The sequence below is a fragment of the Balearica regulorum genome, chromosome 1, assembly GCF_011004875.1.
Source record: "Balearica regulorum gibbericeps isolate bBalReg1 chromosome 1, bBalReg1.pri, whole genome shotgun sequence".
In the NCBI taxonomy this organism is placed as follows: domain Eukaryota; kingdom Metazoa; phylum Chordata; class Aves; order Gruiformes; family Gruidae; genus Balearica; species Balearica regulorum.
Genome location: NC_046184.1, coordinates 53665670 through 53687763, shown reverse-complemented (window position 1 = coordinate 53687763; position 22094 = coordinate 53665670). Strand labels below are relative to the sequence as shown.

Sequence of the window (22094 nt, the reverse complement as noted above, 5' to 3'; positions counted from 1 at the left end):
CTCAAATCCACGTGTTTTCACTTTGCTTTGGATAAGGTTTCTGGGAAGAAAATTAGTTAATTATTTATTTGTTCAGATTAAGAGTTCAAGCCTACTTCTGCCAATAATTTAGGGCTGGACTTTATTGTAAGTGTAGCATTACTGTAAAGTAAATCGCAGCCAAGTTACAAGAGCCTGTATCCCAGTGATCCCTCTAACTGTCAGAGTAAGCTTGTCCTCATTGTATTCTTCCCTCATAGGTATAAAATAGAGGCAGGCTGCGATAGATCAAAATAGACTACCAAATCTTTAGGATTCAAGGCATGGGGAAGACTCCATGATGGACCAAAAAGCCATGGAAAAGACTTTATAGGAGCTCTGTTGTGATGGGAAGGATGGCAGAAGCACAGAGTACATCCTCCAACCAGCATCAGTAGGCATAAACAATCATCACACGCAGCCTGAGTAGGTTCAAAGCCCGTATCTCCTCAGCAAGGGCAAACATCCCAGAGAGGTGAGGATCACAATGAAGTACCATGAAGAAATTCTCACTTTTTCTGGTGATAATCAAACATACAATAACAACCACAAATTAGAGATAAGTGTCTAGAAAGACATTCATAGAGCCAGCACACAAGCATCTGATCATCTTCACCAATCTGGTCTATCAGAGGAATTTGAGAAAAACCTAAATCAGTTCCATGGGAAGAAAAACCACCAATCACAGCCCAGAGCCACAATTCTAAGGACTAATTCAATGCATTCCAAAACTTTTCATTTACAAGAAAATTCTGTAGAGAAGCATCACGCAATTTCTCCAAAAAGGGAAGTTAACATACACGAATTTTGTTTTAACATTTAAGAGGCTACAGTCAGCCCCACCAGCTAAATGGCACTTTGCACCAAGGTGAGGTCTTTTCCTTGCCTTCCCACAATGCACCTACACTGAGAAACAACAACATTAAACCTTGCAAGTCAGGCATATGATCCTGAATTGTAGGCTGTTTGCCCAGTTTGTTTTACAGAAGAATCAGTCATGTCTAAACAAGGTCCACTGCGCATTAGACATAAAGGAGACACCATACATTATGCCTACAGACCCTGTCTTGCAGAAGGTGAATTCAGAGGGCTGGTGCTAACAACAAAGGTAAGATGACTGTAGTAACACTCCACCTCACAAGAAAACACCATGGGTTTTCCCTGAGGTAGAGCTACACAAGATTTCAAGAGGAAAGGAGGAAAAACATTTGCTTGTAAGGAGAATATATTCTCTATGGTCACTGAATGACTGGGCTGCTATTGAAGCAATTAATGTTTCAAATGACAACAGAAATCTCACACCAGTCAGATGCCATGGCCCTTATACCCAGAATCAACTTTCAGAATATATTAGCAAGTATGTTGCATTATGGAAAATCTGTAACTCATTCCTTAATTGTATTAGAGATTAATGCAAATAGACTTAGGAGGCTGAATGTTTAGATCTCAGTAAAATCTGAATGCACTTGTAAAATATTTCTTACCTTTCTACAAATTAAGCTGAACGAGTTTGCCTTGCAGCCTACCCTAGAAGTCAAGATCCTTGCCTTTGCAAAAAGTAGTTTACTGCATTAAGGTTTCACACCATCCAAGGTAGTACGATTAATGATTGTGGAAGCATCAAAAAAGCAATTAGGGGGAAAAAACCAAAAAACAAACCCATCCACAAACCAAAAGTGTAGTATGCCATCATGACTCCTCTGAAAAGCTATAGCTCCCTCTGAAAATCCTTGGGTTGATTATTACTGCTCTTTTTTACTCTATGGGAAGAAGCACAAGAAGCAACAGCTGTCTTCCACTAGTAATGGGTGCAAGGTTTGGGGTTTTTTTTTTTCTGTGCCAGAGATGTTAGTGTCTTCAAATTAGGAAAGAAATTTTTTGGACTATATCCTTATATCAGCTCCAACCTTCTCCACTCTCAGAGACAACTAAAAAGCTTTGTTTATTGTGATCTGTTCCAGTGCCAGACTCTGCATGGCCACCACAGCGATAATCAAAGTCCTCAGTGCAAAACAGTACCAGAAGCATCATGGTCCTCTAGATAAAAAGTCAGGAACAGAGATTCAAGAGATGTCTCAAAGTAGTAGGTCTAGAAGATTCAATGCAGGAAGAACATCTTAGTTTCTTGATCAGTATGGCAATCCATCCTAAACCTTTGAGCTGAACGCTTCTTTCCCTTTCAAGACACCAGCCATGGGACAAAGGCCTCTGTAGCCGCAGGGAGGCAGTCCTAGCATTCCTTCCAGAGAACTTGAACCCATACAAAAATGTATTAAAGCAAGCCATCAAGAAATAAAGTTACAAGCTGCAGGGATTTCTTAAAAAAAAATTATCAGGCGATTTAGTCTGAAAGTCATTAGCACCAAACAGCAATGTATTCCAAACAAGCCTCACACTAAAATCAGCCATATAATCTATCACACACATCTGAATAGTAATGCCTGAATTCAGGCGAGACAGAACCACAAAGTGGCTGTACCCTTACTTTTCCTTATTCTTTTAGTGGCCCAGGCCAAGTACAGCAGCTTGTCAGGACAGAGCTGTTCGGTGTGTCCAGACTTGTGTAAAAGGCCCCTGAGAACAGAATGCAGCAAGCATCAGAACATCCTTTCCCCCTACTTTGCTATAATCACATATTTGAGATGCGTTTTTATTGACTCTTGCCCATCAGTTTTCAGAGCTCATTTATGACTACTCTTCTGACATCATTCTCTTTTCATTAGGACTTTCCACTTAGTAAGCTTTATGATATTTGAGTCTTGGACATAACTACAGCGTTACTCGCACATATCCTAAAAGTGTTTCTCAAAACACCAACTAGTTTAGAGAAAAATCATTTAAAAAAAATCCAATTTTAAAAAGGGAAAATGGCTAGCATACATGGCTATTATAAACATCCACATACCCCTGCTTATCAAAGTATTTAAAATATTAATAGGCAAATAAACTTAACTCAGCTCAGCAGTTGCATTCAACAAGAAAAATAATCCACTCAGTCTACTGTTTTAGCATTCAGAATTTCTAAGATCTTGGCATCAGGAGGTCCAGTAATAATGAACCAGAATGAAATACTAACATATGCTTTTTACATTTATGCACTACCTGGTATCTGACATGCTGTATTTGCTTTAGGAGAATAGTTAAGCATGAAGCTTAATTTGATGAGAAAAAGTCTTCCAAAATTAGTCTTAATTTGAAATGTGTGTGCAGAAATAGTAAAATAAAGTAATGGGTAATATTGCATTACCACTTTTGCGTGAGCTAGCATGTGATGACGAACCTATAATAGAAGCTTTACAGTGTGGTTTAGTCTTCATCTGCAAGGTGCTGAATAGTAATTAAGTGTTTTAAAGAGTAGCCGGAAAACCCTTATTAATGTTCCTACATCAGAGTGGAGTGGTTCCACTGTTTCTAATAGAAATGTCCACTTTCAAAATAATGCCAAGTCACCACACCAAAGACTGTGTTTTAAAAGGTATTTTACAACATTTATCTAGTAAACAGCATAATTATAGAAGCATCTTTCCTGGAGACTTGGAGGGGGTGGAAGGGTATCATTATTCAGGGACACGGCACCCAGGTTATCTACTTCCTGACCAGTGTTGTAGCCACCTCACAGCGACCAGGCTACACACTCCAAATTATTTTAATACTCATCTGCATAAGGGCCAGATCCATACAGTATTGAAGACGTAAAATAATCTGTACAGACCACAACACCACATACAGTAAATGCTCCTCTGACTCAATAAAATAACAGACAGATTTTATCTGCTTTTTAAGAAGGGATATGACTTTGAAAAGCAGGTTGGTGTTTTTTCATTAGCTACTGTAATAGAAAAGGCTTGTGATCAGTATTGTATCAAGAGTTTTAGTTGAGAACATAATGCACATCGAAAGACAGGTAGTTCAGACTGCCCATAAAGCATTAACATGGCAACAGTCTACTAACAATGAATAGTCAGGGTGAATAAATGGCACTTTTGGTTTTGGGGGTTTTCTTTTTTTCTCCCTTTTATTCTGTTTATTAAAACTTGGTTATACATGCACATCTCAACTACATCATTGTTCCCAAATTTACGCTAGAATATCAGTCGGATAAATTCCCAGCTCCCATACAAACAGCAAGCCTTTGGAGAGAATGAAGTATTCCTGCTGCTGCTGAAATGTCAGCAACTCAATTCCCAGACCCTCTGGAAGGAAATGCTCATTAGGTGGAGCAGGTAGCACAGAAAATAAATCCAAAGTCAGAGAGTAACAGAAAAGTAACATCCTCTCCCAGGAGTAAAAGCCTGGTGACATCAGCAGCAGGGATGTGCTTCCCACTGCCCCGTTCCTCAGGGTTACACATTACAGCAACTGCCAGGTTAGCTACCTTCTCCGCAAGGCAAGAGCTCCAAACTGACCACACACAAAATTCACATTATTTCCTCCCTGCAAGGAGTCCCAAGGTAAAGTACTACTTCCCAGAAATCATCTTTCAATGAAAACTCCAGTTGAGTTTTTCAACTTTCATATGAAAAGAGTTTCACTGAAAGCCTGAAAACTGTTCTAAACACTTTTAAAGGGAGATTTATAGCCACAGGGGTTTTTTAATTCCTTGAGACATATGACTAAGCATAGGACTAAGAATGCTAGAGCACACAGAATATTCTCTCTAGATCAAGATCATAGGCAGCATATAAAATAGCATAAGATTCCACTATGCAGAATTAAGGTTTTCGACATGAAGTCACAAGTCACTTTGTTACACCTGAACACAGATGTATCAATACCAAAAACAAAGCATGTGCCCACAGCAGCTTTTCTTAAACAGCAAGATACAGATCAAGGACAGCCACAAAAGAAGAGAGTGAGCATGGTAGGAAAGAAAACTTGTCTTCCTTCTAGCACTGCGCACCTCTGTGGACTCCTAAGGCTGCCAAAGCTGGAGAAGCCACATCCTTGTGCCTCACATACACTCCTGCATTCATCCTACTCCAAAGCAGCCACAAGGTTTGTAGGCTGAGATGGTATCTTTTATTAGACCAACACGTATAATGAACTGGTATACTGGTCTAACACAATATACCATCTCTGCATCCAACAAGGTACTACCCTCTGCATCCCCCCACCTTGCACAGTAGGACAGGATGAAAAAAATCTGACACTTCCAAAATTCAGTAATTATTGCCTGTTAAGTTATAAATAGACTCTTTAATATATTCAGCACTCAATCCCAAATTCTAGTGTCCCAAGTTTTCATTGGAATTAAAGAGAAGTTTGTTACTTTAAGTTAAAAATTGTTCTTATGATGTGCATAAGAATTAATAGTCATTTACCTTGCTGTTCACAGAGAATAACAAGAGGAGAAGCGTGGTCATTTTGAAAGTAAACTGTTCAAGATCAACTATGGCGTACCAGAGGAAACCAATAGCTACATTTGAAGCATGGGAGGGGTAGTAGAGGTCTTTAAGATACTCTTAGAACAACACACGTAAGTTACCCACTACACCAAAGTCTTTGCAGACAAGGCAGAAGGAAGAAAACAGAGCCTTCAGTATACTGTATCTGAGCAGACAAATAAGCATCTTGCATCAGTTTAAAAGGGATCAAAAAAAAAAATCCCTGAAGTATCTCTTAGACAGTCATCACATGGTGTCTGTAACAGGCAGCATTACAGTTGCTGAACATCCCAAATACATTTGCTTCCTACTTAAATGTGTTTACCAATCTTGCATTTAGTCTCTTCTCACAGTTCAACACAAATTTGGGGTAGAGGTGGCAAACCTGTTACATACAGATGTTTAAATAACGCCAAATATTTTAGGCGAAACTGCAGTCATGTACTGCTAGAATCTTCTCACAACACACTTTGCACAGGAAAAAATATTAACTCATACAAGCTTAAACTGGACAAAACTTAGGAGCTTACTGCTCTCCACAAAACATACAGGGTCTGCTTCTAAACTTTTTTCCAACCTTTAAAAGGTATCTTGTCTTTCAGAATAGTTCTCTTATACCATACAAGCAATTCTGTATCATAGTCCTTTTACAGATAATTAGTATAAGTAGCTGTCCCCCTCCACCACTCAAAAAAATCTTACTCAAGATAAATGTTACACTTACATTTTTAGATGAAGAAGAATATTATTTAAATTTTATTTTCAATATATCTAGCAACAAAGTATCAAATGTAATTCACTGATAAATTATATAGGAGGCAAACTGCAACAACCCACAACAGAAAAGGTACTACTACATTCAACATTTCCAAGAGGAAAAAAAAAAGAAAAAATAATCATACATTTAAGTAAAGAGCCTGTCCTCCATCATCTCTGCTGCTCTTAGAGCAGAATGCCAAAATTACGTTGTTTACAGAGCACTACTACTCCAGTAGTCACTGAATATTTTAGAACTCTGACCTTTTAGCTGGCTCTTAGATCTAGTTCAGGGTTAGTGGTGACCACAATATGTCAACTATTTATTATACCTGCCAGCTATAGTCCAGGTCTCCAGTACCCCAGTTTGCCCACACCACACTAAGTTACCAGTAGTGGGGAGAAGCCAAAAAAAAAGAATCAACCCGAAGAACTGAACTACCTTCGCATTCCTCCAGGCCAGAATTAAGGTGCATTTTTACGATTATTTATATTACTCCTGATAAACTTGTTTGACAAAGAGCTGAAGAATAGTACTGGACACAGAAAAAGCGCTCTCAAACACACTCTCTTTACAGCATTCTATAAAGGTATTGGATAGTTTACAGACATCTACGTTAGTTAATCAATCCCTAATTAGTTTTAGTTCGCAAGTGGCATTAAACCATCACAAGTCTTAGAATACAAGTCAAAACAGTAAGAATTATTGTCCAGTGTTTAGTTTTTAAAGGAAATACAAGTACTAATGTACTGAAAATTTATGTGTCCTTCAGCTTTCATCTAACAGCAATATCAACATAACAAGGGGTTAGTTTAAAAACACTTTTATAATTACCCAAACAAAATTCCCAGGCTTGAGAAAGAATACCTGCAAAGTCTAGAATAACTAGTGTAAAGGACACTATGCAAAGATGAAAAAAAATGTTTTGGGTGCTAGGACCAGATTTTCTTCCTTGCCTGCATTCTCCCAGGGGACACTGCAGAAGCTGTGAACTACCATAAGGATATTCAACACTTAATTTTATCTTTCATTTGAAACTCTATTCATAATCATGCTGATCATGGGGAGGCTACCTCAAGGTCTTAGTTTAAGCAGAAAATTCAGACTAAGTTCTGCCATAAGTCAAACTATAGTATACAGGCAGGTACAACTTGTAGAAATTACTCTGAATTAATTACTATAAAATTGTGCTTTTTAGCCAACAGAAACAAAGCCTGTTTCTCCCACTTTTTGCAGACACAAAACTACAGGAATGAGCATTTAGCCCCATACAGCGCTGTTACTATTCCTGATGCTTTGAACAGAAGTATCTAGCCTGAAAGACAAATGGAAAGAAAAACCTCAGAGAAGACAGAGGAAGAAAAACACCCGCAAAAAAAACACCAGACACACAACCTACTCCAACTTCAATACTAAACCACTTTTATTCCAACACATTCTAAGATTGAGTGCCCCTGTGGAAGGGCAACGCCTGCACCTGCAGTACCATGGACAGTGTATGGAAAAGTTCATTCACTTTAGAGAATTTCATCACTGAATTTTTAAGCAACCAGCTCAAACTTTAAGAAAACAAGCAAACATCCTTTGACAGTGCAAGAGATTCAGTGTTCTTCTGTACTACATCCATGAGCTTCAGTGTTTACATCAAGGACTACCTTTAACTTTAAAAACCTTCTTGCATTTCTGCTGAAGCCACACTATCTATATTAAGGCTTCTAATATAGGCCCATTACAGATACTTAGTTTCAAGCTCTAACATGGACAACTTCAAGAACAGAAAGTTGAGGATTTTTACATTTTTTACTACAAAATCATAGAATAATTAGTGTTGGAAAGGATCTCTAGGATTCTGTAGTCAACCTCCTGCTCATAGCAAAGTCAGCAATATCAGTCGAGATTACTCAGGACTTTATCCAGTTGAGCATCAAAACACTCAAGGATGGACACTGCAGAACTTCTTTCACCTGCCCCAATGGTAGTCCCACTCCACAGTGAAACATGTTGTTGTTAAATGCAGTTATTTTAATGCATGCCTGCTGTCTCTTGCCTGCATTCCACACAGTGCTATAAAGAGCCTGGCTCTGTATTCTCAATAGCTTGCCTATAGGTACCAGAAGGTTACTACTAGTTCCCCCTAGTTCCCAAAGCTGCCTCTTCCGCAGGCTGAAGACCCATTTCCCTAACAACCAACAGAATTTTAGCAAACTCTTACTGCTCACATGCATCTGCCAGACGTAAAGTCTTCCATTACAGTATAAAGTTTGGATTCAGAGTGGCTTTTTTATCTTCATCCCTGCACTTCCCCAGATACAGCTGCAGGAGCTAAGACCTCATACTAAAACCTGTTCTAGTACAAGTTGAAAAGAGTTGTGTGCTGCCTTTCCAGGCTCACTATAATCCCTCTCCAGGACATACCTCAATGCTAAAGAGAGCGTCTCCTATTCATCCTGTCGCTGTTTCTAAACTAGAATTAAGAGTTATGGAAGAACTTCTAAAAACCCACAGTTGAATGACAGTTCTGCTCTACAGAACAGAAGTTTTACAGGCTTATATATACACATACATATACACACACTCTTGGATAGATAGGAAGTAGTAAAGATGGCCAGAATTGAAGGAGGGTGAGGGGAAACCTCAAAGTACATAGATCAGAAATATATCAGGAAGGAGAATAAGAGTATATTACTAGGGCTGCTGTCTAAACCATGAAGTTGTTATAAAAAAGTGAAAAACATTAACAAAGAAGCCACAAGCACTCCAGCATCTGAAATAAATTTCTGGTAAGGTATAGTGCTCTACCGACAATTACAAACAAAAGTTCCTATATCGGTTTTCCCAATCCTCCATCCAGTCCTACAAAGTTATTTATCAGGCTAATGGCAAGCTATTTCAGAATAGCATCAGCTTTTCAGACACAGACACTCACTCTTTGGTGAAGCAAGTAACATCAGGAATTGTTAACTACTGGAAAATCCATGTCATGACTAGTCAGTCAATGAATCCCAGAGACAGGAGGGGAAGAAGTAAAGGAGAAGAGATGTATCCAAAGATTTACTTCAGACCTCCTAGCAGTCATTGAGATGCGTGCCAGAGCTTTTTTCTCAAAAGGTAGGTGCCATGGGAGGTGGGGCTACAGTTCCTGGAAGAAGTAGTGCTGCTTCCTTAACAGAGCAAAAGGAATCTTCTCCACAGACCGTCATATCTCTCTGGAAAATCCACATAGTTTCTTTCATTCCTAGCTGAAGGGGAGCAAATATATCAGATGTCTACTCCTCATTCAGCCTCTTTGTAAGAAAAATTTAAAAAATCCCTAAAAATGAATTAAATCCTTGTGCCTGCTTAAGAGAACTTTTCACAATCCTTGAGAAGCTACCAAGAATCGCATAGGAGGAAGAAGATTTGGTCAGTCTCTTCAACCTCATCCTAAAATTTGGGAAACAGCACAGTCACTGCACCCAGATTCACTATCAGTCATTCACACTCTTAATACCTTTACAGCCACAAGGCAGCGAAAGAAAGTAAACTTGACTTTTGCAGAAGTGACAACACTTGCCTCTCACCACTGAGGAGCAGCCAAGTCAGTTTAAGCCGCAGATGAACGAACACTTAACAATTTGGAGACAGAATATTAGTTGAATAACTAACTGAGGCTGCCAGCATAAGAAAGATATGGAACTGCCTGAGTGGATCCAGAGGAGGGTCATGAACACGATCAAAGGGCTGGAGCACCTTTCCTATGAGGACAGGCTGAGAGAGTTGGGGTTGTTCAGCCTGCAGAAGCAAAGGCTCCAGGAAGACCTTATAGCAGTCTTCCAGCACCTAAAGGGGGCCTACAGAAAAGATGGGGAGGGCCTCTTTATGTAATGACAGGACAAGGGATAATAGCTTTAAGCTGAAGGAGGGCAGATATAAATTAGATGTTGGGGAAAAAAAACAACTTCTCTATGAGGGTGGTGAGGCACTGGAACAGGTTGCTCAGAGAAGTTGTGGATACCCCCTCCCTGGAAGTGTTCAAGGCCAGGCTGGATGGGGCTTTGGGCAACCTGGTCTAGTGGAGGGTGTCTCTGCCCATGGCAGGGGGGGTTGGAACTAGCTGATCTTTATGGTCCCTTCCAACCCAAACCATTCTATGATTCTATGAACCTGTCTATACTTCCATTTTAAACCTAAGGCAACCCAGCAATGCATGAGAACTTAATAGCATTTAGGCAGTGCTCAAGGCAGAAAAAAATGCTAGAAATTAAGGTCTTGATACTACAAACATTTAAATAGTAATATTTACCCACTGGAATAGATCTATAGACAATAACGAAATTACAGAATGTGCTTGAACCACACAACCAAGCCTACATTTGCAATATTAGGTGCAAAAATTTAAGTTTTATTAAAAAAATTCTCTAACATAAAAGACTGTTGTTGCACAATATAACAGTCTTAGCATGTAAATCCATGCGGTACAGCAGAACTGTAAAGTTACAATAGACGTTTAATATAGACAAGCCCATTTCTACTTTAAAGGGACATAACATCCACACTGAAGTACTTACACTCAGAATTCTTCCAGAATGCACAAGCAATTAAAGCATTAGTGCCTGTGGCTAGTAACTGCAAAGCCTGATGGAAAAAAAAAAAAATCTGAAGCATTTCAGCTTGCTTGATGTATACCTGGAAGGTAAAGTTGATTGCAAATATAGCACACATCCTGTGTCCAAATTTGTGGCACTATCAGGAAGTAGGTGGAAATTAAGCCTCTGGATTATTTCTTGGTTTATGCTGAAAATGGCAAAGCTTCTCTAAAATCTAGAATTCTACAACACATAATTCAAGACAATAAAGTATCTCTTAGCAATTTGGAAAACAGTTGGATAAAACACAAAGTACATCTAATGAAAATGCAGTATCAAATAAAGCCAATGATCTATCAGTTCTATTGGCTGAAGAAAAACATTGACTCAGTTTAAGTATGGAAAATAAGAATACTGTGCTTAGGACATCATCTGCTTGGGACGGACAAGAGCAGGATGTTGCTTCAAAAAGATCCACTGACATTCGAGTTTACAGATTCACAAAGCAGTAGGGGTTGGAATGGACCTCTGGAAATCAACTAGTCCAACCCCCTTGCTAAAGCAGGATCACCCAGAGCAGGTTGCAGAGGATCACGTCCAGGTGGGTTTTGAATATCTGCAGAGAAGGAGACTCCACAACCTCTCTGGGCAGCCTGTTCCAGTGCTCTGTCACCCTCAGAGTAAAGTTTTTTCTTATGTTCAGATGGAACTTCCTGTTTTCCAGTTTGTGTCCATTGCCCCTTGTCCTGTCACTGGGCACCATTGAGAAGAGTCTGGCCCCATCCTCTAGACATCCACCCTTTAAATATTTATAAGCATTGATAAGATCCTCTCTCAGTTCTCTCTTCTCCAGACTAAACAGACCCAGCTTTCTCAGCCTTTCCTCATAAGAGAGATGCTCCAGTCCCCTAATCATCTTTGTAGCTCCACAGAGTTGACAGAAAACAGTACAAATATCTACCATGTCACAGTCACACTCAGTCACACTTTGGGATTATTATTAGCTTCTGAGGAGAATACTTAGAATTTCACTTTTTGGGAAAAAAAGAATAAAAAACCAACCATAAAACCCACCAACCCACAAATGTAGAGCTGGAAAACAGAACAAAAAAAGCCTAAATCTCTGCTCCACACTCACTTTCTTTTTCTGGATTGTACTTCAGAATCTTACATACCCTGAAGACACTGCTGGGACAAGGAGAAATATTAGGAATTGCAGGGTGAAATTCACTTCAGAAGCAACCACTCCATTCCTAGCCTTTCTACTACTCCAGCATACATTGTAGTTTTCTATAAAATATACCTCTCAGAAGGTGAAAGATTACACTTAAATCAGTATCCTTTAGCCAACAAGATTGCCATCATAACAAAAATGAGTACAAAGCAGAGCTCAGATCTACAAGCCTAAGTATTTTAGGCAACAACTCTTGAAAATTACTGACTACTGTTCACTTTTATCACATAGAAATGGAGGTAAGAAATTCTAAAATCTATGCAAATGAAGATAAAGGTGGAAACTACAAAACTGTCCCAAGGGTAAAAGTTACATTATAAGGAACTAAACTCCATTCCTTTGAGGCAGAAATTAGTGATGATCTTAAATTATTTAAATGTTGATATTTATTATACCTAAACAGGAGTTTAAAGACTCCAGATAAGACTCTTGCATCACTGCCTTCAACTGAAGGTTACGTCCTCCAATGAGATAAGAACTAGAAAGTTTTAAGGATTCACAAATTAACAACAAGTTATAATCACTTTCACACTCTAAAACTGGTAAAACTAAGTTGCAGCATTATTATAGACATCAGTTTCGTATTTACAAAAAACTGAGTTTTATTTCAAAATGCAAACTAGACTTCGAAAGTTTAACCTAGAAACACATGAGAACTCGAGAGTATGGAAGAATCTTTGTATCACTCACTCCACACACCTGCTAGAAATCCAGAAAGGTAGTTGTTTTGTGCAATATGTACTCACATCATGGATCTCAATTCCCACATATCTGGTACACAAGCTACAACTTTATACTTTTCAGGAAAATACATATTTGTTACTAAACGACAAAGCTGAGAAAGATCAGGACCTGCATTCAGGGGAGTACCTTTATCTCAATGGGGAGCAAAACATATAACTGCTTGAAGATAACCTATATGCTGTAGTAAACAAATTCTAGAGACAGTCACATGCAAAGCAATTGACTTAAAAGAAAAAAAAAGAAAAAAGAAAAAAGGAAAGGAAACACATTAATAAGTATCCTGGGAAAATAGTTTTTCCAGGTCATTTTCTAAAAAGGCTGGGCAGAAAGGGAAAACTAATTTAGTATTCTAAAAAGAAGCGATCTAGTAAAAAACTCAAAAGCAGAGCATCAGCTTCCATAAACTTAAGTAGAATGTGTAGTACTGGTTTTAGATAAATTCCTTCTACCGCTACCTCAACTACATGGAGCTGCATTAAGTCAGGCAGGCAAAGTTAAGGAGTCATCCGATACATGCAAAGCACTGAATTACATCCCAAACAAATAATGTCAGATTATTACAAATATATGTTATAAAAAGCACAGAAGTTCAAGCTGACTGCAAATGCACTTGCCCAGCATATCCTTTAAATGCTGTGACTTTTTAATACCAACAAAGACAATTCCGAGTTTTTACTGATCAAGAGCAGCTGAATGCAGTTCCTTCAGAGAAGCTTAAGAAGCTTGTGAGATGCAAACTAACCAGAACCCATATGAAATTCAAATAACTGCCGTAAGAGAATGAATAGCTATTAGATTTAAGTTTCTTTAAAAAACAGAAGAAAAAAAATAAAATTAAGACAGTACTAAGGAGGCCTCAGAAACATTTAAGATGATGTCAGCTCTGTTTGAGAGGACACTCTCCAATATCTGGCTTTATATTTAGTAAAAAAACAAAAATAAAACACCACACCAGAGTGACACTGAGTCCATCTCCTTTCTTGTACTCCCATATACTAGGGTCTTTCCTGAGGCCACTTAAGTCTCAGAAAAAAATGGTACTGTCAAAAGATGCTGCACCACACCTCTATGGAAGTTACCTTCACCATGCTTTCAGGGTTGGCACACACTAAATACAGCGGAAACAGCAGCTAGTTGCTTCTCTCAACCAGTAAGTGGCTCATTTATTAAGCATGGATGACTACAGTACTGCAAAAACCAAAGAAACCTGCCTCTCACCTTGTCCTACCAAATCACACTTGTTCGAAAACAAGTTTTGCTTCACTTCTACTCCATAGTTCAATATACATTTATATATGTGTGCAAAGAATTTAAAAAGACTTATGGTAACTGGTATTAATTATCAGTAGAGACAGAATTGGCATTTTACTTTTAAGTGCCTGTTTTCTGATTCGTCACTTTAATTATACTCTATACAACTAAGTTCAAAAAATAAAAGCCATGCCACTGCAGGCTTCCTTACGAAGATGGTTGTATGGTGGTCTCTTTTTGGCCACCAAACTTGAAAGCAGTTAGCTGGTTTCCCAGAAAAAGATACTGTTGCCTACAGAACCAATTCTAAGCAGTTTCTGCCTGAGGTATGGTGTTTTCTTAACACTGACAGACTCATATGGTCACACAACACAGCTGGTTCTTACCAAGTTTCACTGTGCTATGTATTTATATAGTAGTAACCAAAGCAATAGTTCTCATACAAGGTATGACACTGCCCCACCCCCAGGGAATCACAAGCTCAAGGTTAAATTGGAATGAGACCATGAGCAAAAGAATTAAGAAATTAATGGCTCTAGAAGGGCTCAATTAGAACAGGAAGCCACTACATTGATGAAAACATGAGAATGGACCTAACTTAAAGCATGCTTACAATTATAACTACTATTTGAGACAAAAATCAAACTGTAATCCAGCCAGATGACGACACCACCCATGTGCAGAAGACAGCTTGATGAGTATAAGAGCTGATATTTCCTTAAACTCCCCAGCTGTTCTTCCATATTTTCAATGTACACTAACAGTTATGTAAAAGAAAACCAGTGATCATCCTCTAGTTTCACACTTACCACCTGATGTTCTAGAACCAGTTTGCCACTAACTGCAAAACCACAACATTAATATGTTAAATATATGCTTTACTAAATGAAAGGATTAGCAAAGAAGCTTTCAAAGACAGGAAGAAGCTATAATTTCTCAAACATGATTCCTCAGTTATAACTTCCTTGACCCTTAACCTAGGAACGAGTTTTGTAAAAGGAAAGCTTACCTTCTTAGGAAAAGGGATTCAACTTGCTAAACAACCAAGAGAAGCACATGCAAGCAGGCTCCTTCAGAAGAGTGGCAGTTATACGATAAATGGCAGTAAGATTAAGCTACTGGACAAACTGGATTGTTACTGGGCCTCTCTCATTCAGACAGTGCTTTTAACATAACTCCAGCAGTTTAGGGGCCCCTACAGTACAAACTGATTGGGGGAAATACATTCAAATTAACTACCAGGCAAGTTGACCTATAAACACTAATTTTGACCTAGCAAGTTTTGGCCTTTCATTTTATGCTAGTTTAGGAGCTCTCCGAGGACACTTTTTATGAATGAGATACTGAAGACTAATTCTAGATTTCATTCAATAAAAAAAGGAAGAAGTCACATGTAATGAAGCAGTAGCTATTCAAAGAGAGGGAATAGTTTCTATTTTTGCAACGTCCAACAGCCCAAGGTAACTTCCACAGATCATAGAGAAGCTTTAGGTCTTTAACTGACAGGCACAGCTATAGCTACATATACTGATCTTCATTATATTTGGAGAGAAGGTAGAGAAAGAAAAAAAAGAAGTAGCTGAATACTTTCTCCACACATCTAGTGATCACTGCTATGTACTTCTTTCTGCATCCCATTTTTCTAAATTTCTAGGCTGTATTGCAAGACAGAAGCTCTGAACAACAGCCACCACATGCTTACCTATCTGGGACATTACCTTCATCAAAACTTCTATCACAAACTCCCTCAGGTAGACAGCTCCAAAGCACATATAAATAATTGAATTACTTCTTCCCATTCCTGCACTCAAATCCTGGTTTTGTTTTCTTTTTTAAGATGGTAAGCTATTATAATATGTAATAGGAGATGGGTTTAGAAGTAATAAAATTACTCCATCTGCAAGTACAGTATTTCACACTCTACATGTCTTAGCCCATGGATCTTGCAATTTAAAATTAATATACACCACTCAAACAGGAGTCACATTAAATCTGCACTGGTGATAGAAACTGTAAACCAAACCACAACATATATAGCTCGCTTTCAAATAAATCTCTTCTGTTGAATTCAGTGTTCCTGAAACAAGTTGCCCAGCTTCTCCCTTTTCCACTGCATTAAGCTGGCAAACTGGTAGCGAGCCTTCCTATGTAGTCTATTTTGTCCTACAATGAGTGAGATTGCTACCCTTTTAGTTACTACTTTTCTGTATCAAATCTTACATGGAAGGAATCATTTAGGAACACTCACAAAGGCAAAAGTAAATGCCTCTTCTGTTAAGGAAGAGATTAGAGCTCAGTCTAAAACATAAGATTAGGTTGCAGTCTACCACAAACAAGGCCTAAAAATCTGCCAAAGTAAAACCAGGGATGAAGCACTACTTGAAAACCATAGTACTCCGGTCACATGTTTTGGTCATTCCTACAAAGCTCCTGTGATTCTATTCAGAATTTGAAGAATTCATTAGGAGAAGTTCAAAGTCAAGAACTTCATCTCTCTGGAAAAATAAAAAAATAATGAAATCCTTCACCACCCCAAATTCCTAGCACTAATAATTAGTATTTGCAATCAAATAGAAGATATTGTATATGTTACCTTCCAGCAATCAAGGACTGCTAAGCTCTGACAAGTAAAACATTCAAAGCCCAGAAGGGGACAGTCCAAGATTTATACTACAATAGGTGACCCCCTGTCTCACAACCAAGACACAGAGAAGTACAGTTACTTTACATCAGATATTGCAGTCAATTGGAACCCACTTCAGATTAGGCATCTATTCTTCTTGAGGTAGCAGCACGATAGAAGAAACTGATGCTGGGATCACAGTATGTTAGAAAGCCACTCACGGCTGAAATTTTTCCTTCTTCCCTTGCAAGAAAACAGAACCTGATCAAAAGCAGACAGCATTGCTCAGGGCACAAGCCTCAGCCAAGAGCTAAGCTCCCTTTCCACCAAGTTCAGTAGCATGTTTGCTTGATCTCTACATCCACCTTTATTTTTAACTTGGTGACTAAAAGATAAAAAATCCCCCTTATGCTGACCCCAACCCACCCTTCCCCAGTTTGAAAACCAGCAAGAGATTAAATAACTAGTAAAAATACATAAATTATGTATTTTTAATCATTAAGAAACTTAATAATTAAGATTAATCATTATGAAACTAACACTAACATATTCTGCTCCAGAGTAAAAATACAGTACATAGCTTTTGGGGTACACAGAAAAGGATGAGAAGGAATTTCATTTTCTTGGCCCGTACAATCCTGATGGTTTTGGATGCAGGCTTCCTCAAATTGTTAAAGCAGGTGCCTAAGATAGTTTATAAATGCATTTTTTTGCACATACATGTTTAGAAAACACATGTAAGCTCCATTTAAATGATAGACTCCTACAAGAAATACCTTGGAGTTGTCATGTTCCTAGAACAGCCAAGGGGAAAGAAAGAAAAAATACACCAAAACAAAGACACACACCACACACCCACTTGATCTTAGTACTATGTGGAAATCACTAGTTTAAACACTAATTCTTTCCTTTAAGCTGGTGTAGTTAGTGTAACAACAGCTAGCTAGAAGTCAAGAACATGTATTTTGAATATTCACTAAATTAGTAGAATCTTTGATACAATTTTGAAAGAAGAAAACAATGAGGATTCCCTTTTCAAGCTCGCACAAGAAAAGTGCCATCTGACAAAAACAAGCATTTCAAAGTTTCTCGTACAACATAACAAAACTCAGTTTGATGAAAACATGCACCTAACTGATCCAAACAGTTTCATACAAAAATGCATACATGCTTTTACTTACAGAGGTTATATTCATATTTCCTGCTAGATACTCATATTGCCCTTCCAATTTGCTTAAAGGAAAAACCAGAAGGTCTGAGCAGCATCTCAAGCCATGCGAAACCATTTGCTGCTATACTTCATTTTCCAAGTCTGATAAGTGTTTACAGTTGTTATAATGTTAACAAATGTTAACCAATCTCCTGAAAGGAATAAATTCCTGGACTATTCTCCAAGAACCAGAAGAGAAGGGCCCAGAAAGATGTGGGCTCTATTTATTCCAAGAGCTCTGACTCCTCACACTGTTTCCATCCAATAAAAATGGGACAAAGCAGGTAGAAAGATACACACTGGAAAGTAAAGACAGCATCAACACCTTTAAAGAGCTGAAACATTCAGGACATTAAAGCAAGGTAAGTTATGCAGTCTTTCACATATGCGCTTACTCATTATCTCAGCAATACTACACAACTGCAAGTAGGACAAAAGGTGACTTGTACAACCTAAGATATCATTCAACATGTGAAAGTTTAAGAACCCTTGATCCTAGCAGTCTTGCTGAGCAAGTAATTTCCTTCCAACATGTGGTAAAGCCTACAGATCAGCATCATCTTACCAGAAGAACGAATTTAGTTGTCCAAGGCCTAAGATGCAATCTACGATTAGCAACTTAACAGTTACCTGTGCTTACAAAACACTGTCTATTTGAAATAATCTCATTTATTTCAAAGAGGCAGGCAAAACATTGATAAATAGTTGCCAGAGTTAAGCCTTCAGGGCCCAGACTTAAGATCTTGGCCAGAGTAATTTCTAAACACTTCACTCACAAAGCGTATCCTATCCTATCTTTCCTGAACAGCAGCCATGAAGGACAACATGTATCTGTTTATAATTAATATTTTTAATTAAACAAAAAAGGCATATACTTGTGTATATTCTCTTCCCACCTTCTTTAACCCAAACCTTTTATTTAGTGGGCACTGCATAGCTGTTCTTAAGCTTCCTGAATAAAAGGTACCAAGAAATTAAGGAAGCACTATTCCTGATAGACACTCACCACCTTTTCTCTGTAAAAAGAAAAGCTGTTAGGATCTTCCAAGATTCATCATTTTAAAAGCTACTCAAGAGGCACCTGGAGAAACACACAACTTAAAAGCAGAGATCATTTTATCATTGTATTCCCCCTTTCCAAAACAATCCTTTCCCCTAGAATGAACTTTGTTTGCAATTCAGCCAAGTTCAACTGCCAAGCATTTCTAAATGCTTGCATGTGGTAGTCTTGTTTATGAAATGGAAACTATCACAGAATCCCAAAAGCCTAAGGTACAACATATCTGAATCCTAAACCATGTGCAAGTTCACTACATTATCAGAGACACTAAGAAACTAGAAGCACATTTGAGTACTTGTAGGCCATCTGAAGCTAATTCACCCTCTCAAACCAAACAGTTATTTTATTCTCTGCTCTTCATAAGACTATTTTATTTTTTCTCTTTCTTTTTTTTTTTTTTAAAGCAGGGAGAGAAAGGAGCTAGAAGGAATTTCATTCTTCTACATATTCATCTTTTGGTATGAGTTTCTCTTCTATTAGTTCCAGTCATTAGGTTTACAAGAATATGAAGTCAAAGTACAGCGATGTTCAAGTCAAGACATTTTATAACTAAAACAAAATACAGACAGTTAAAACACAGAGAGTTAGAAATATGTACAGGTTCAGTAAACATGTGATTGGCCAACATTAACTTCTAAAACTTTTGGGGAGGAATAAGCTAACATCTGCAGGCCTACAGTTTCCACAGCTTTAACTAGCTGACGGGTTTTGCTTACGTTAACATATGCTCTAGAGAGAATTGCTTCTCCTATGAACTACATACTTGATATTACCATACTGACACAAATATATAAGCCATGGACAATTAAATCCTTTCAGGTACAGTAACGAAGCATTTGAAGATAATTATCTAGCGTATTTTCCCTCCCCTTTTACTGTACAGACGAAGGCACCAGCAGCTCACTTTCAGACTGGCAGGTAGAGCTGTACGACCGTCGCTGGAAGTAGGATGAGAGCCCGTACGCAGCCTTATCATTTGCTTCTGCTAACGCACAAAATGGAAAGAGCGTCTAGTATCTTGCAAGTAGGAGACGGAAAGTTACGTACTGGTTACTTTACTGACAGACAAATCTCAGGACATTACACGGACCGTCCAAAATAACACCAAAAATAAGAGGCTGCCATTTACCATCTGTTTGCCTCTCTCCCTCAGGAAAAAAAAAAAAGTGCAGATCACAAGAACAAATGGAGCCTGGCTCCAGGGAGGAGGAAGAAGGGGGGAGAGGAAATTTCCACGCAAATTCTAAGTGAATCACGCCGCGATCCCCGCGCCCGGCCGCGCCGGCCTCCCCCGGCAGGGGCAAGCGGCTCCGGGGGCACCGTCCCCCCCGCGCCCCCGGCCGGCGGCCCGGCCCGGCCCAACGGCTCCCTCGCGCCGCGCCGGGGCGGCAAGGAGGAAATAAATAAAGCCTCCCCCGGGAAGCGGCACGGAGGGAGCCCCCTTCCTCGGCGTCCCCCGGGGAGGAGCCGCCCGCTCGCCCTCCCCACACGGCCCGGTGCCCTCCGCACACAGCAGCGGCCCGGCGCGTCCCCCCCGCCGCCGGGGCTGGCACCGGGAGGTGGGCTGAGGCCTGCACCGTCCCAGCGAAGCCTCCGCGCTCTCGTAGTCAGAGCGGCCCGGCTCCCCCCACCCCCCCTCCTTCTCTTCTCCTCGCCTCTCCTTCCCTCCCTCCTTCCTTCCCCGGCCCGGCCTTCAGCTCGCACTCACCCGCCTTCCTCCTCCCTGCCCGGTCCGCCGTGCGTGTACGCGGCTCTCCCTCACGTTGCCCGGCGCGGCGGCGGCCGAGCCGGCGGGGGCGGGCGGGTGGGTGGGTGAGCGTGCGGGGAAGGAGGCGAGGGGAGAAGGAGGAGAAGGGTGGGGAGGGAAGGAGAGAGGCGGCGAGGAAAGAGAGAAGAAGCGGGGGGGGGGGAGAAAACCGCAGCGACGCTCCTGGGGCGGGACCTGCGGCGGAGGCCGGCCGGGCGTTTGGGCGGCTGCTCCGACGACCTTTACGCGAGAGACGGGTAATCTCCGAGCTCGGGGCGCTCCGCTGCCAGCCCGGCCACCATCTTATATTAAGGAGACTTGCCCTGGACGCCGCCTTCTACTGCGCTTGCGTCGCCGATGGGAGGGGAGCAACGGCGGGGGGGGACGGGGCGTGACGGCGACGGACGCGACGGCGCTGGGCATGACGGGACTTGTAGGCGCGGCGCCGGTCCGGGCAGCGCGGGAGGAGGCGGCAGCTGGGCAGTCCCGAGCCGGGAGGGCCGGTCCCTTTCCGCCGCCGCTACCGCCCGGATGAGGCCGGGCACCCCAACCCTCCTCCCTAGGCAGGGTTGCCCCACCGCCCGGCGCCCCGCTCTGGGGACTCCCTGGCCGTAAACCTGCTGCAATTTCAGCCACTTGTTGCTGGCCATTAAACCTGCGCAGGTTTAAAGTACTGGGTTGATTTTTGTTATTTTTTCCTTTCTCATTAATGTTGCTTTGTTTTTGTTTCCCCCGCCAGACCGCAGCCGTCTACCTCCCCCTCAAACTTTGGGGGTTGTTGGCTGTAACGCCTGGGGAGGGGCTGTCCCACAGACCGGCCGCCAGCACGGGCAGCCCTCGCGGCGTTTAGTTCGGGACTGGAAGCGGCTCCCTGTAAATTCAACACAGGCAGCGGTTTCTCACAGCGCCTCCTTTCCCTCACACGCCGGGGACAGCGGGGTTGTGCCCCTGTACTGCCTCGGTACCCCCCGGGAGGGGACCCCTGCGCCACCTCCCCCCTTACCCTTCCCTTTTTCCCTTTTTCCCTCCCTTTATTTTTTCCCCCTCACAGGCTCCAACCACGAGGACCTGGCGTGACAGGATTGCTTCGCTAACAAGGACATCTGTTTCTGAAGTTGCAAAATTTGGAGACGCCTTCCATGTCCCCCCGGTTCTCGGGACACTGTGCTGCTGTCCCGTCAGCCCCAATTTCGGGTGGCAAAAGCCTCCCGTACCCACCCTGCACCTCTCTGTGCCCAGGCATGGCTGTCCCATGGCAGCAGGTACTGACAGGGTGCTCCCCTGTTATTATTAGGATTTTCCAGGTCCATTCCCCATTTTGAACAGAAGCCAAAAGCATAGAAAAAGGTGTTTTCTTGTTTTTCTCTCTTCACTTACAAAATCCAGACAAATTCTGTTTTCATGCATAGGGGCTGTAAGTAATTTTGACAGAAGCAACTTCCTACAAATTCTCAAGGAGGGGATCTCTCTTCTGCCAAAAAGCCTCCTTTTTTCGGGTCTT

The 22094-nt window shown here is 40.8% G+C and overlaps 1 protein-coding gene across 9 annotated transcripts in view; it reads right to left on the bottom strand.

Moving 5' to 3' along the window:
• The window catches only part of CNOT4 (CCR4-NOT transcription complex subunit 4), an 83453-nt gene extending 62493 nt beyond the window's left edge, over nt 1-20960 (bottom strand). For 8 of the 9 annotated variants that reach the window (XM_075749767.1, XM_075749724.1, XM_075749760.1 and 5 more), the window contains exon 1: nt 20555-20935. The gene's annotated coding sequence lies outside the window, so the exon portion shown is untranslated. Of the gene's footprint in view, nt 1-20554 lie in introns of all 9 variants that reach the window. The other variant, XM_075749784.1, reaches the window with a different exon arrangement.
• Nucleotides 20961-22094: the final 1134 nt, after the last annotated feature.